Raw genomic sequence first — 8203 nt, 5'->3', positions numbered from 1 at the left:
CTGAAGTGCAGTGGTGCAATCTTGGCTCACTGCAAACTTTACTCCTCAGATGCAAGTGATTCTCCTGCCTCAGCCTCCTGAGTAGCTGGGATTACAGGCGTGTGACACCACATCTGGCTAATGTTTGTATTTTTAGTAGAGATGGGGTTTCACCATGTTGGCCAGGCTGGTCTCTATTTCCTGAGCTCAAGTTTCAGATCAAGTGATCCACCCACCTTGGTCTCCCAAAGTGCTGAAATTACAGGTGTGAGCCACCACACCCGGCCTCTTGAACTCTTTAATCCATGGAGACAGTTCTCAGGTAAAGAGGCAAGGCAGGGACTGGGTACAAATTTGTGGATTAAGCTATTGGAAGGGTGCCACGTGGTATAGACTGCTCACAAAATGCTCATCATTAGAAAAAGAAAATTCTAATATATCTTCTTAAATAACTTGAAATTTTCTTCCAAGAAATAAAAAGCAGGAGAATAAAGCAGTCACATTAAGCCTCCACTGCTCAGGTGTTGAGTAGACACAGCAGAGCACTGCTGTGCTCCAGGACGGGTGCAACCAGGCAGCCAGGCTCCGCTGCTTTCTATGGGACTCTGGGCAAGTTTTCACACCCTTTCCGTGCCTCAGTTGCCTTATCTGTGAAAAAAGGAAATCATATCAGCACCTACCTTGCAGACATGCTCTGAGGATTAAATGGGTTAAATATGGATGGATGGAATAGTGCTTGTAGCACAGTTTAACACAGAGTAAGCACTATAGAAGTGTTTGTAGCTGTTACAGTCAAAATGGAAATATGGAATAGAAATATCCTTTGAAAGTCCATTTAAAATCAAGGAAGCTATGCAAAAATAGCAATTTTGGGCGAGGTTGCTAAATTATCTAGAAGGTTAGTAAACACTGTTCTTTATAATGATGCTTCTGATTTCTAATATAGCCACTTTTTTTTTTTTTTGAGATGGAGTCTCGCTCTCTAGCCCAGGCTGGAGTGCAGTGGCTCAGTCACTGCTCACTGCAACCTCTGCCTCCTGGATCCTGGTTCAAGCAATTCTCCTACCTCAGCCTCCCAAGTAGCTGGGATTACAGGCACAAGCCGCCATGCCCAGCTAATTTTTAAATTTTTCAGTAGAGACGGGGTTTCACCATGTTGGCCAGTTTGGTCTTGAACGCCTGACCTCATGATCCGCCTGCATTGGCCTCCCAAAGTGCTGGGATTACAGGTGTGATCCACCATGCCAGGCCTAATGTAGCCACTTCTAGAGAACACCAAAGCCAATTTTTGTTTTCAGCAATTACTACTTCTGGACCTGAGTGAATCAAACAGTCCAGGAGAATATATTGTTGTTGTTTTTAGAGTGTTAATATATTGCTACATGCAGGAGCTGAAGAAAATGAAAGAATGTTAAGAAATCAGAATCTTGTTTTCAGCTATTAATAATTCATGGTGCTACAGACCTCTTGAATCATCATTAAAAGCCAGCAATCTAAGTGAAAATAGTGTTGCTCTAGCATTCAATTGTATTATAAAGCAGCAAATATATCAGCACTGGATATTATGAAGAGCTTTTTTATGTTCCAAAGTATAGCATATTTTTGGAAAACTCAGCCTGAGAGCTTAGGATCAGTCCTATCCTGAGACATAGCTAGGCATTCTTTGTTTTCTGCAGTGGGATGCGCAGGTAGGAAGGACCAGTACCAAGAATCTGACTTGTGCTGGGGGGTTGCATGGATGCAGAAGGACCACAGGGAAGGGGTTGTTCCAGCTGCCCTAAAGAAATCTTTGAAGCCCATGCTGACCAGTATCTAGAGTCCAATACAACAGTTCTATTTACTGCTATATAACACAATAATGCTGTCCCAAATTTTATAAATACTACCCTGATTCCAAAACACTCTATGAATAAATGATCATTTGAGCCAGGCATGGTGGCTCATGCCTGTAATCCCAGCACTTTGGGAGGTTGAGGTGGGCAGATCACAAGGTCAAGAATCAATACCATCCTGGCCAACATGGTGAAACTCTGTCTTTACTAAAAATACAAAAAAATTAGGCATAGTGGCACACACCTGTAGTCCCAGCTACCTGGGAGGCAGAGGCAGGAGAATCGCTTGAACCTGGGAGGCGGAGGTTGCAGTGAGCTGAGATCGCACCACTACACTCCAGCTTGGAGACAGAGCAAGACTCCGTCTTAAGTAAATAAAAAAATAATCATTTGAAAGTTGATAGCTAATGAGTTAGAACTGGGAGTCAATGACTAGTGAAAAGCTGAAAAACTATGTGATGCATAGTATTCATAGGAGTGTAGAACTACTAAAAACAGGGTGACGCTTACAAAGTTACAAAAATCACATCAAAGATATTAAAACAGAAGCGATTCCACTGCATCTTAATGGATTTCTTTCTCATTATATTTAATGTGCCCCAAATTCATTTCTAACATTATTTAATTACTACACTAACTCTAAGAAACACTTTAGATCTAGTAAATAATACATTTTGGAAAGATCTAAGTGAATAAATAATACATCTGGAAAGATTCAGAAAAATTTAGAATATTCTGTCACTCTGCATGAACTAATCACTAGTTCATGCTAGTGGATCATAAAAGGGTAAACAATGAAGCCACTTCTCCCAAGTGACAGGATGACAGAACATGAATGTCATAGCACAGGTGAGGTTTACAGGCTCTGTAGTTAATTTGCTTATACAGCAAAATGTATCATATTCTGCTGTTTCTTTAATGCCATGTTCCATCATACTCACTTTGTCTATGTACTTCATAGACAATCAAATGTAATTTATTTTATTGTTTTTAATCACTAGAATTGCCCTGTATATGTGACTTCATTTCCCAATAAATATGTCTGTAAGTCTGGGTCTTTTATGTTCAAAGTAGGTGGATTAACAGCTGTTTTATCTTTGCATCTTCCAAGTTGGGAAATTTTTATCTTTCTTTCTGGATCTATCTATCTATCTATCTGGCTCTCCAGCTGGTCTGTCGTTATAAACCAAATCAAACCACAGTATCAAACACAGCCTAAAACAGTACTTTAGGAGGCCGAGGTGGGTGACTGCTTGAGCCCAAGAGCTCGAGACTAGCCAGGGCAACACGGTGAAACCTCAGCTCTATAAAAAAATATAAAAAAAAAATAAATTAGGTGGGTGTCGCAGTGTGTGCTTGCAGTCCCACCTACTCAGGAGGCTGAGGTGGGAGGATTGCTTGAGCCCAAGAGGTGGAGGCTGCAGTGCCACTGCACTTAGGCCTGGGTGACAGAGCAGGGTGAAGAGCCTCTCTCAAAATAAATAAATAAATAAGAAAGAAAGAAAGAAAAAGAAACCGTCAAAAAAAAAAAAAAAAAAAAAAATCAATAGATGAACATACGTGCCTGTTTATATAATATATAGATAGATGATATTAGTGTAAATGTGTAACACTATGTGAAAATAGTCCCATTGGAATACACAGGTGAGCATGACTTGTTTCCTGCCTCAAGGGGCTGGTGATCCAGCAGAGATCATAGATGAGGAGTGGGTAATCTAACAAGATAGGCAATGACACAGGTGTTGGGCCTGTGGGGGCCCAGAGAGGTTGCACCCAGATGGACGAGTCTCCTAGATTTCATAGCTTCTTTACAAGGTCTTTAGTGCCCAAAGCCAAAGGACAAAGTAAGGGGGAGGGTCATGGAGAGCCCCATAGCAGCAGAGATTATGGGAGATGGGACGGAAGAGGAAGTGGTTTTGTGTCCTTCAAATTAGATTTTCTAGATACTTGTCTTTCCCCTCCATGTAAGATGACTAATTTTTAGTATATTTATGTGTAAAATTGCTTTGGGTTTTAAGTGCATGGAAGACCAGGATCATGTCATACTAGTGTGTGTTGCACAGCATATGACATAGAACTATGTTGAAACTGTGCTTGGCGCATGACTTTTGGAGATAACAGAGATGTGACCAGGCAGAGCTGTTCCCAGGTCAATTTCTAAAGTACATCAAAGTACTCTAGTTCTTCTAGCCCATCCTCTTGCCTTCTTGTAGTCATGCTCTCCTGTCCCTTGACCTCTCTTTATGTTACCTTTTAGCTTCTCAGAGCCTCCTTGATTTGGGTCTCACCCAGACCTGACATCCTTGCCAAGACCTCTCTAAATTAACCTTTCATCCCCTCTTCTACCAAACTCCTCTCTCATTTATCCAGTGGGGAAGGGCTATGTTATTAAACTAACTCTAATGTATGAAAGCCCACATTGCTAGCTTACACTTGTACTATCTCAAGAAAATTTAATTTTTAAAAGAGGTGCTTTCAAATTTCAATAAGCAAAGGCTTCAGCTGAGATTATTTTCTTTTTGCCTTCCTGGCCCTCTCAAGTTATGCTTTCAGGAAACTGCTTCTCTGTCTAAGTGTTAACCCAAGCTGGCCCTCAGATGCATTTGTTATGTTCAAGTGCCCTCTGGAGGCAGAGTCTCTTGTTAGATAAAAGACATGAAGACATGCCTGCCAAGGACCCACAAATGATTGGCCCTGTGCTCTGGGGTCCATTCATTCCTTCCTATCTTTCTTTGTGCAGTCCCATCACAGCCCTGCCTCGGCGCCTTTAGCTTAGGCATAGAATCTTCTTTGGCCTGGAATAGCCATCCCAAATACTGTCCCATGATTGGTTCCTTCACACCATCCGCTTTAGCTCAGCAGCGCATTCTCAGCATTGCACCACCTCTATCCAAGCTGACCTTCCCACTCTGTCATGTGGCGCTGTTTCCTTGTCTTCCAGCATGCAACACTATCTGAAATAATCTCCTTCCATTCATTCAACACGTTCATTGAGTTCCTGACATAGGCCCTGTCTTACGTACTTAGGATAGATCAAGGTACAAATGCAACATGTTCCCTACCCTGGTGGAATTTATGGGTCTTGGGAGTCACATAGTTTCCTTTTTCATCATCAGCCTCCCTGCTTGAATGTAAACCTGACAAGAGCAGGGACCTCTGTCAGCCTCATTTACTACCTTATCCCAAGAGCCTAGAACTGTGCCTGGTACATCCTTCACGGTCAATCAATATTTGTGGAATTAATAAACAAATGTTTATATTACCCAGGCACAATGGCCGAGGTGAGAGGTTAGCTTGAGGCCAGGAGTTTGAGAGCAGCCTGAGCAACATAGTGAGACTCCCATCTCTAAAAAAAATTTTTGGCTGGGCACGGTGGCTCACACCTGTAATCCCAGCACTTTGGGAGGCCGAGGCGGGCGGATCACGAGGTCAAGAGATCGAGACCATCCTGGCCAACATGGTGAAACCCCGTCTCTGCTAAAAATACAAAAATTAGGTGAGCGTGGTGGCGTGCGCCTGTAGTCCCAGCTACTCAGGAGGCTGAGGCAGGAGAATTGCTTGAACCCGGGAGGCAGAGGTTGCAGTGAGCCAAGATCGGGCCACTGTACTCCAGCCTGGCTCCTGCGATGGAGCGAGACTCTGTCTAAAAAAAAAAATTTTTTTTAAGTTTATATATATATATATTTTTTTTTTTTTGAGATGGAGTCTCTCGCTCTATCACCAGGCTGGAGTGCAGTGATACAATCTTGGCTCACTGCAACCTCCCGCCTCCCAGGTTCAAGCAATTCTCCTGCCTCAGCTTCCCAAGTAGCTGGAATTACAGGCACACGCCACCATGCCCCACTAATTTTTGTATTTTTAGTGGAGATGGGGTTTCACCATTTTGGTCAGGCTAGTCTTGAGCTACTGACTTTGTGATCTGCCCACCTCGGCCTCCCAAAGTGCTGGGATTACAGATGTGACCCACCACGCCCAGCCAAGTTTATATTTTCTATCAGTATACACAACTAACATTTCAAACTTCTTTTGCTGTGACAAAGTTAATTCATTCCATTATCACAAGTCTAAAAAATGAGACAGACTATGTAATTCATTATTATTCAAATGATCAATAACAATAGTTAGCATTTATTGACCACTTACTAAGTATTAGACAGTATAATAAAGTACTTTATATGTACTGTCTCATCTTCACAAAATTTCCTGAGGCAAGTAACACCTTTTTTCCCTTTTAAGATGAGAAATTTGAGGCTTACAGGAGCTTCTCACCATCACAAAGTCATCAGGTGGGACAGCCAGCTTTTGAGGACTGGACAGTCAACCCAGAGTCCATGCTGTCAGCCTCCTCCACGCAGCCACGTTCACATCACGATGTCTGCATTACTCAGTGACTCCCTCTACCATCCTCTACAGAAACCCTACACTCTTCGCAGGGCCTGTGAGACCCCTCAAGATCAGCCCTGCCTCCTGTGCTTGTCTCCTTCCCATTACCTCTCCTACCCTGACCGGAGCCCCTGCAGCTCCCAGACATGGCCATGCCTTCCCCCACCTCCTTGCAATGCTATGGTGTATTCCCTTCTTCCCTGCCTAACTCCTACTCCTACTTCAACGCTCAGCTCTTGCCCCAAGCTCCAGACCCTTTCTCAGTCCTCTGGGCTGGGTTCTGTGCCCATGTCTTACTGCTCCCAGACCCCTGTGCCTAGCTGTGTGATTCTTAATAAACGAAATGAGGCGCGGCTTTTCCTCTCCAAATTTCTGGTGCTTAATTGGAACAGAGAGGTTGACTAGATACTTTGAATGATGTCACATTTGGGAATTGGCCATGTTTTACAATTTTAGGCACAGTGAGGGAAACAATCTCATAGTAAATAAGAGTGTTAGGGCTGGGCATAGTGGCTCACACCTGTAATCTCAGCACTTTGGGAGGCTGAGATGGGAGGATTGTTTGAGGCCAGGAGTTCGAGACCAGTCTGGTCAACATAGTGAGAGCCCCTGAGAAGCAGCGGCATGGAGCAAGGAGTACTGAGAGCATCATCTGGCAGAACCAGGTCTTTCCTCTCATTCCTACCCCAGAAGACTTTTCTGACCCATCCAACTGGAAGCAGAGAGGCTCGGATTTTCCCCTGAGGTGTCTGACCCCAGAGCTTGCATGCTAATCTCTAAGGTGATGGCATCTTAACTCCGCTGGGCCTTTATCTGTGTGTCCTTTCAATAACTAGAATAACTAATTTAATGAAAGCATTTTAAAAAGATGTTTATAAATGGCTAAGTATCTAGTGATGAGTGCCATACAAATATTTAGATACAAAGGGTCTAAATTCAGATATTTTTACTGGGGGAACCATTATTAATGTAATTATAAAATAGTACACTGTGGATGTGTACACACAAGAGAGAGGGAGCGAGAGAGAAGCTGCATACACTTGCTACTTCGCAACAATGATGCAATCCAACAGTTAATAAAGATGATTCCTTTAGACAGATACTGATTAAATAGACCAGGGGTAGGGCGCTGGGCCAGGCAAGGAGTTAGTCACAGCTCCTGGGCCTCAGCAGGGAACACTGAATGAGATAAAGGCACTTGCTCTTGCTGGGTGTGATAGCTCACAAATGCGATCCCAGTGCTTTGGGAGGCCAAAGCAAGAGGATTGCTTGAGACCAGGAGTTCAAGAGTAGCTTGGGCAATATGGCAAAAACCCATCTCTACAGAAAAATATAAAAATTAGCTGGGGATGGTGTTGCATGCCTGTAGTCCCAGCCATTCAGGAGACTGAGGTGGGAGGATTGCCTGAGCACAGGAGTTCAAGGCTGCAGTGAGCTGTGATCATTACACTGTACTCCAGCCTGAGTGGCAGAGCAAGACCCTGTCTCAAAAAAAAAAAAAATACTCTCCCTTTTGGTTGGTTGGAGCCACGGGGACCATGAGTTTAGCAGGTGCTCCTGCCGGCTGCTCCAAGCCACTCTCCCAGCACTCCCTGCTCTATTCTCTTGCAGAAACGAACTGCTTCGTGGGCATAAGGCCTTGTTCCAGGAAGCTGTCCATGGCATTCCACCTCCCATCCAGCAATCGGAAGTCACTCTATAACCTTTTAATCCTTGTAATCAACCCTTTTGTGCTTCTGTTGATTACAACTAAGAGCCTGGCTTAGTTGCAACTCTCCTACCCCCTGGGGTAGGTGATAGGGGTTATTCTCTTAAAAAAGGGCCAGATGCCATCCATGTTGGCATGGAGGTCTCCTGTGGGCCTCTCCTGAAACCTGTTCCATCCTTCATTCATGCCCTCTGTGAATGCCCCCTACCCGAACTCCTCTTGCCGCATACTCCCCTGAATTATAATTGCTTGTTTTTTCTTCCTCTGCTTGGATAATGATTTATTTGAGGTTAGCCATTGG

The sequence above is a fragment of the Cebus imitator genome, unplaced genomic scaffold, assembly GCF_001604975.1.
Source record: "Cebus imitator isolate Cc_AM_T3 unplaced genomic scaffold, Cebus_imitator-1.0 Scaffold453, whole genome shotgun sequence".
NCBI lineage: Eukaryota > Metazoa > Chordata > Mammalia > Primates > Cebidae > Cebus > Cebus imitator.
The sequence above is the reverse complement of the archived record's forward strand: the minus strand, read 5'-3'. Positions refer to the sequence as shown.